Genomic DNA, 8,470 nt, shown 5'->3' on the forward strand with positions numbered 1-8,470 from the left:
TTTTTTTCAGGCTCTGTTACAGGAGTGTGCACTGTTACAGGAGCGCACACTGTGAGCACTGTACGGCTCTCATGAAATTACATTTTAAAAAATGTGGCGTTTATGGCTCTCACGGCCAAAAGGGTTGTCGACACCTGCCCTATAAGATCAAGAATAAAACAAGGATGCCCATTATCACCTCTAGTACAATTAACATGTTACTAGAAACACTAACAGTAGCTATTAAAGAAAAAAAAACAAATTGAAGGTATTAAAATAGGCAATGAGGAGACTAAGCTATCACTCTTTGTAGATGATATGATGGTCTACTTAAAAAATCCTAGAGAATCAACTAAAGAACTAGTAGAAATAATCAACAACTTTAGCAAAGTTGCAAAGATACAAAATAAATGCACATAAATCATCAGTATTTTTATATATTTCCAACACATCTCAGCAGCAAGAATTATAAAGATTATAAAAATATAATCTTTATAGTTATATAATAATAATTTATAATTATAATTTATAATTTATAATTATATAATTATTTAATTATTTAAAATCACCCTAGACTACCAAAACAAACACAGGAATTATATGAATACAACTACAAAACACTTCCCAAACAATTAAAATTAGATTTAAACAATTGGAAAAACATTGATTGCTCATGGGTAGAAGGAGCTAACATAATAAAAATGACCATTCTACTAAAATTAATTTACTTATTTAGTGCCATACCTATCAAACTACCAAGAAACTTCTTTATTGAATTAGAAAACTCTATAACAAAGTTCATTTGGAAGAACAAAAGGTCAAGAATATCAAGGGAAATAATGAAAAAAAAGTAAAGGAAGGTGGCTTAGCAGTACCAGATATTAAATTATACTACAAAGCATTGGTCTTCAAAACAATATGGTACTTGTTAAGAGACAGAAGGGTGGATCAGTGGAATAGACTTAGGTTAAGTGACGTCAGCAAGACAGTGTATGATAAATGCAAAGAGCTCAACTTTTGGAACAAAAATCCACTATTTGACAAAAACTGCTAAGAAAATCGGAAAATTCTATGGGAGAGATTAGGTTTAAATCAACCACTCACACCCTACACCAAAATAAATTCATGATGGGTGAAAGACTTGAATATAAAGAAGGAAACTGTAAGGAAATTGGCTGAACACAGAATAGCATACTTGTCAGATCTCTGGGAAAGCAAAGATTTTAAAACCAAGCTAGAGTTAGAAAAATTACAAAATGTAAAATAAATAATTTTGATTATATTAAATTATAAAAATTTTGTACAAGCAAAAACAATGCAACCAATATTAGAAGGGAAACAACAAACTGGGAAAAAATCTTTATAACAAAAAACTCCGACAATAGTCTAATTACTCAAATACACCAGGAGCTAAATCAATTGTACAAAAAATCAAGCCATTCTACAATCAATAAATGTGCAAGGGACATGAATAGGCAATTTTCAGATAAAGAAATCAAAACTATCAATAAGCACATGAGAAAGTGTTCTAAATCTCTAATAATTAGAGGAATGCAGATCAAAACAACTCTGGGGTGCCACCTCACACCTAGTAGATTGGCTAAAATGACAGCAGGGGATGGAATGTTGGAGGGGATGTGGCAAAATTGGGACATTAATGCATTACTGGTGGAGTTGTGAACTGATCCAACCATTCTGGGTGGCAATTTGGAACTATGCCCAAAGAGAGCTAAAAGATTTCCTGCCCTTTGATCCAGCCAGACCATTTCTGGGTTTGTACCCCAAAGAGATCATAGGGGAAAAGACATACAAAAATATTTATAGCCTTTGTGGTGGCAAAAAAACTGGAAAATGAGGGTATGCCCTTCAATTGGGGAATGGCTGAACAAATTGTGGTATATGCTGGTGATGGAATACTATTGTGCTCAAAGGAATAATAAACTGGAGGAATTTCAGGTGAACTAGAATGACCTCCAGGAATTGATGCAGAGCGAAAGGATCAGAGCCAGAAGAACATTGTACACAGAGACTAATACACTGTGGTAAAATAGAATGTAATGGACTTCTGTACTAGCAGCAATGCAATGATCCAGGACAACTCTGAGGGATTTATGGAAAAGAACAGTACCCACATTCAGAGGAAGAACTACAGAAGTAGAAAAACAACTGCTTGAACACATGCGTTGATGCAGACATGATTTGGGATGTAGACTCGAAACGACCACCCCAGTGCAACTATCAATAATATGGAAATAGGTATTGATTGATGACATGTTAAAACCAGTGGATATGCTGGATATGTGCATCAGTTATGGGGGGAGCAGAATAAGAACATGAATCTTGTCACCATGGAAAAAAATTATCTAAAAAAATAAAATTAAAAAAATGAAGTCGTTTGCTGATTCCAGAACTAGTGTTCTTTTCTACTGTTATTCCTAGAGTACTGCTTTTTACTTTCTCTGTAGCAAAGAGCTCCTAGATGAAAGGCAGAGAAGTGAGTAACTCGTCTGCTGTCTCCTCCTTTTTATTTCTATACTAATATTTGGGAAGTACTTATGACATTGTTTGAAGATGGTCTTAACTGGATGAGGAAAGTTAATTCTCTTCTATTTAGCACAATATGTTTGTGTCTTCTATATCATATAGGAGAAATGGCGGTGGGATTTTGAGTCAAAAAAGCTGGGATTGGATACTAGCTATGCCACTAAATATTTATGAACTTTGACCATGCACTTTATCTTCTCTGAGTCTCTGTTTCCTTATTTGTAAAAGAAAACAAAGAAATTGGATTAGATGACTCTAGGGTCCAGTACAGCTCTAAATCAATGATCATATAATTTTTCATGTTACTATTAAGATTATATTTTAACTTGCATATTATTTTCATAAGTTTATTTTTTCCAGCAAAACTGTGTGTTTATACAGTAGGGTTCCTCATACCAAATGTCCTGTTTTTAATTCTTAAAAAGAACTTGGAATCTATGGAATTTGGCCATAGAGTTTTAGAAAATGGAATGCCTTTGGTGGATAAACAAAAACTATTTGTAACAAGACCAGAGGATGAAAGGACCCTAAGTTGATCCAAAGTCAAAATACTCGGGCTATAGTCTCCTGCCTATTTGAAAAATAAGTGGAAAATATCAATCAACTTTTTTACATCTCCATTGTTGTTACTGATATTTTAAAACATTATACTATCATAAACCACATTTATAGATTTAACTAAAAGTCAGAATGCTGCTCTAAAATTCAATTTGACACACTGTTTTAAAGTTGTTTAAAGGGGAATATTGGGAAGGCTTGGTTGTTGCTGCTTTTAGTCTACCATCTGTCTTGGTTCTGCCCTCTTAAGCCATTCCCTCTCTATTGCCAAGCTTTGTGTCATGTGCGTATTTGAGAAGCATGATATCTAGCTCTTATGCAAGTTACTGATATCAAACTTAAACAGCCCTAGATCACATACATGGCAATGTACTAGAGACCCTTCCAAGTTGATATTGGTCCATTAATGGCTACTCTTTTTGGTCTAGTTATTTTAGAAGTTCCAAATTCACCTAATCAAATCATTGTGTAGCTCTTATTTCTCTTTCTTATCCACAGCATGAAAAATTTTGTTATTAGCTTCTCAGAAAATGTTATTCATCCAGATTAAATTTAAAAGTATCTGGCATACAAATTTTTCCCAGAGAGCCATTTGTTAAACATTAATGAGATACAACTATCATCACCCCAAAACTTTATGCTATTATTCTTTTGCTCAATACTTGTGTGTTTTTCATGTAACTATAACTTCTTAATAACATATAATGCTACTACCCTTTCTAAAGTTTCTTTACTTACCATTTTCTTTTTTCATAATATATATCCTTCAAGTTCCATATTCTAATCATTAGCTTTTGCCTACCAAATCTCAATAACATATAAGGACAAATTTGCCTCCTTATGTTAGTTATAGTTCACCTTAGGTCTAGTTAACCCATCCATTGTGAATTTGTTGATTGACATCTGATTCCATAGGTTTTATTGCATTTTTATTTGTGCTTTTTAAAAATATATAAATGTACATATATATCACAATAATTTCTTAACATTCTCTCCTCCTCATATTAACCTTTACTTGTACTAAAGAAAAACAGTTATTAATAATCAACTGATTACAACCAAGTATGATAATTACTGCTTTATAATAAAATTTGAGATCTGATACTGTGATACTTCCTCCTGTTGTCCCTCATTGTTTCCCTTAAAATTCCTCTATTGAACTTTGATATTTGTGATGGGCTGGGCAGTGTGGTGCTTCTGGATAGGGCCTGATAGAGAAATGGCCCAAGGTCCTCAGGTGGTATAAGGACCTAAGCTGAATAGGAATGGGAAGCCTATGTGAACACCAAGGTTGAGACAGTGAACACAAGGTCCCCAAATATTTGTAACTCAACTGAGCACCAGCTCCCACCTACAGTGCCCAGAACTAAGTGATCCATTGAGAAGCTGTGAATAGAGTCACATAGCTTCTCTGGCTGCTTGTTCTGTGGTTGAGTTGATAGATAGATATTAGGGTTGATTTGATAAATGTTGATGATAAATGGATAGGTATTGGTGATGATTGGATAATGGCTTTGACTGTGACTTAGCTAAAGTATTCCCTTCCCCTAGATAAAATCAGCCTTCATCTAAATGAGTTTAGGAATTTAATTGTAATAACTCAGGGGAAGGAGCAAGGTTGAGGAATGAGGTGTTGGGAATCTATGCTAGACTATGGAAGATAGAGATGGACGATCAATCAATAATCAAGTTGTATTAGTTGGCTGGAGAGATGCCTCTCCCTCTCTGGCCCTGGTCAGGCCAGCACCTTGGCCCTGACCGATGGCCTGAGAGTTGATGATGTTCTTCTTGTTAATCAGGTAATGGAATCTAACTCACAGCTCTATTCAGTAGTTGGTAATGTGATAATCAATTAGGCAGGATACAAGTAACTAAAGCAGGTTGCTTGGCCTACCCACCCAGCCACCTTGGGTCCCTGTCTCACAAATGAGAGACCTTTTGCCTTAGCTCATGCCTTTTTATAGTGTTGGCATCAACTGACTTTTGCCCCTTGGCTCATGGCATCTGGGTAAGGTTCCGAATTCTAAACTGTTGGTTGTCACTCAATTTGCTCTCCATTTTCTTATCAGAAAATAATATAACATATTATATTGCCTAGTTCCAATAATATAACCTCTTGGTAGCTTGCTTAGTATCACAAAAAAATCTGCAAATTAACTTAAGCAATATCATTTTAATTATCTTGACATGGCCCAAATATGAAATGCAAATATCTTTCCAATTGTTTCTCTTTCTTGATGAGTATTTTGTGGTTTTATCTGTGTTCATCTTTAGTTTTTGATAGCTTAATGTCTTAATTTTATGCATATTGTAGTTATTTTGAATAGAATGTTTTCGTTATGTCTTTTACTCTTGGATTTTCTTGGGAAAATATACAAAGTTTGGTGATTGGTGCAGTTTTATTCTGTTCATACTTTTTTTTAATTATACTCACTATTTGACAAAAACTGGTATTGTTTCTATGTGGCCACCAAATTAAGAGAGGCTTCCTAAATAATGAGTCCTGAAATAGGGCACTTCTGTCAGTTCCTGGTGTAAGGGCCAGAAATGTAAGGGGTAAAAATTAAGTAGTTGGACTAAATTTATCAGAATGTGGTCACCAGGAATTAAACAATTTGAAATTATTTTATGATAGTTTATTTTTAAAAGGAGAAAGAGTGAAAGTAAGAAAATCAGAGAGAGTAGATATTTACTCCAGCCAGGTCTGAACCAGGCAGCAAAGGGGGCATAAAGGTAAATTAAACAAGAGTTTTAGCCATGAGGCCTCCTCCAAAACAAGGGGCCTCTTCAGAGGCTAGTATCTCCAGAACAAGCCAAGGAAGGGAATCAGCCCTTTTCACTCATTCGCGTTCAAAAAAGACCACCTCACAGGAAGTTCTTGCCACTTATAAAGACCATTCCTTTCATCACTTCCTGTGCCTTCCTCCCCACTTTATGTGGATCAATTACAGCTAAAGCTTTGCTTAGAAATGCCTAGGGAGCAGTGAGTGAATTCTGATTCCTCACCCACTATCACACACATGGGTCACAAACCTCCCCACTGAAGCATAAGTGGGGTGGATACGCTTCTGGTTATTAAATAAAAATGAGCAGGAGAGAATTAGTCCTATCTTCACACTGGAAATATATTAAAGTGTTGTAATAAACTGGGAGAGTACAAATTTTACATATTAAAATTAACATTATTAACAAATTAACAAAATTAACTCCATTTTTATCATTTTTCCAACCAGGAAGTATGGATCATAGTCAAAAATAGACATGAGATTTCCTAGCTATATATTGAGGCTCTCATGATGCACTTATGGGGTGACAATTTTCCTTGAGATGTATAGATAAGGATCAGACTGGAGTCTGACCTACATGAGTGGAGCCACGGATGTTTCTCCTCAGGGTTCATAGGCTTCTTTTCCAGATCCAAAAAAATATATGTATCATAATACACCTTTTATTCATCATAATTCTATTAGGAAGGAGATGTGTTTTACATCATAAATCTTATGGGATCTTAATTAGTCATTGTATATTTTTGGAACCCTTACCTTCTGTTTTAGAATCAATACTGTGTATTAGTTCCAAGGCAGAAGAGTAGTAAAGGCTAAGTAATAGGAGCTAAGTAACTTACTCAGGGTCACATAGCTAGGAAGTATCTGAGGACAGATTTTAACCCAGGGTCTCTCATCTCTAGGCCTTATACTCAATATACTGACCCACTTAGCTTCCCTGATTGAACACTATATTGATCAGGGTTCCTAAGTTTCTTCCAAATTGGGGTACCAACCTAGATCTTTTTGGGGTATAGACCTAATAGTAGTATTGCTGGATCAAAGGGTTTACACAATTACATAGCTTTTCAGGAATAGTTCCAAATTGCTTTCCAAAATGGTTGGACTTGTTCACAGCTCCACCAAGAGTGTATTAGTATACCTGTTTTCTGAAATTGCCTCCAACATTTGCAATTTTTCTTTTTTTTCATCTTAGTGAGGTGATACAAAATTTGTTTTAATTTTCATGTCTTTATTAGTGATCTAGAACATTTTTCCCATGATGGTGTTGATTTTTTTTCTCTGAAAACTGCCTATTTCTATTCTTTGATCATTTATAAATTGGGGGATGGTTTTTATTCTTACAAATTTGGCATGGTTTCCTAGTATTTTAGAAATGACACCTTTGTCATAGTAAACTTGATGCAAAGATTTCTTCCAATTTCATGCTTTTCTTCTACATTAGCTCCATTACTTTTATTTCTGTAAAAACTTTTAAAAATTATTTAATCAAAATTATCCATTTATCCTCCCATGAACCTATCTCTTCTTTAGTCATGAACTCTTCTCATATCTACAGAGATAATAGGTAATTTCTTCCTTGCTTCACTAATTTATTTATGTTATTTTTTATATCTAAATCATGTAACCATTTTGAATTCATATTAGTACAAAGTGTGAGGTGTGGGTCTATGCCTGGTTTCTGCCAGAATACTTTCCAATTTTCCCAGCAGTTTTTGTCAAATAGTGAATATAATTGGGACTTTGGGTTTATCAAATATTAGGTTACTATGCTCTTTTGCTTTTGTATATTATGTTCATAATCTGTTCAATTGATTATTCACTCTATTTCTTATCAAGTACTGAATTGTTTTTGACAATTACAGCTTTTTAGCAAAGTTTAAGATTTGGTGGGGGTAGGTCTCCTTCCTTCTCATTTTGCTTTGATGGATTCTCCTCATATTCATATTCTTTTGTTCATCTAGATGAATTTTATTATTTTTTCTAGCTCAATAAAGTTAATTTTTTGGTTTGACACTGAAACAAATTAATTTGCGTCTTATCATTTTTATTATATTGATTTGACCTCCCCATGAACAATTATTTTTTATCCAAGTATTTAGATCTACCTTTATTTGTGTGAAGGGTTTTGTAATTGTGTTTATGTTTCTGAGTCTATCTTGGCAGATAGACTTCCAAGTAATTTTTTCTATCTGTAGTGGGAGTGTATGGGGTGTTCAGAGTGTACTAGTATCCCAGTCCTTTTCAGGGCTGTTCATTCAATTTTGGTGTCCACTTTTCAGCTCTAGTTCCAAGAAGAGTTAGCATGTTCAGTGGACACACCCCAGTAAAACAATTTTAACAGATGACCTAAACCGGGTTTAGAGTAACTAAAAGGCATAAGACTCATAAAAAGGCAACTCTGCTGAAGTTGTTAATTGTTTTGATTAGTTTTTAGTTACCTTTAAGGTTCTCTAACCATATCTACAAAAACTATTAGTTTCATTTTCTCATTGTCTCTATTTCTTCAATCTTTTTTTGCTCTCTTTATTGCTGTAGTTATAATTTAATATTGAATAATAATAGTGATAATGATAAGCATTCTTATTTTACCTTTGAATCTA

Source organism: Gracilinanus agilis, chromosome 3 (genome assembly GCF_016433145.1).
Source record: "Gracilinanus agilis isolate LMUSP501 chromosome 3, AgileGrace, whole genome shotgun sequence".
In the NCBI taxonomy this organism is placed as follows: Eukaryota; Metazoa; Chordata; class Mammalia; order Didelphimorphia; family Didelphidae; genus Gracilinanus; species Gracilinanus agilis.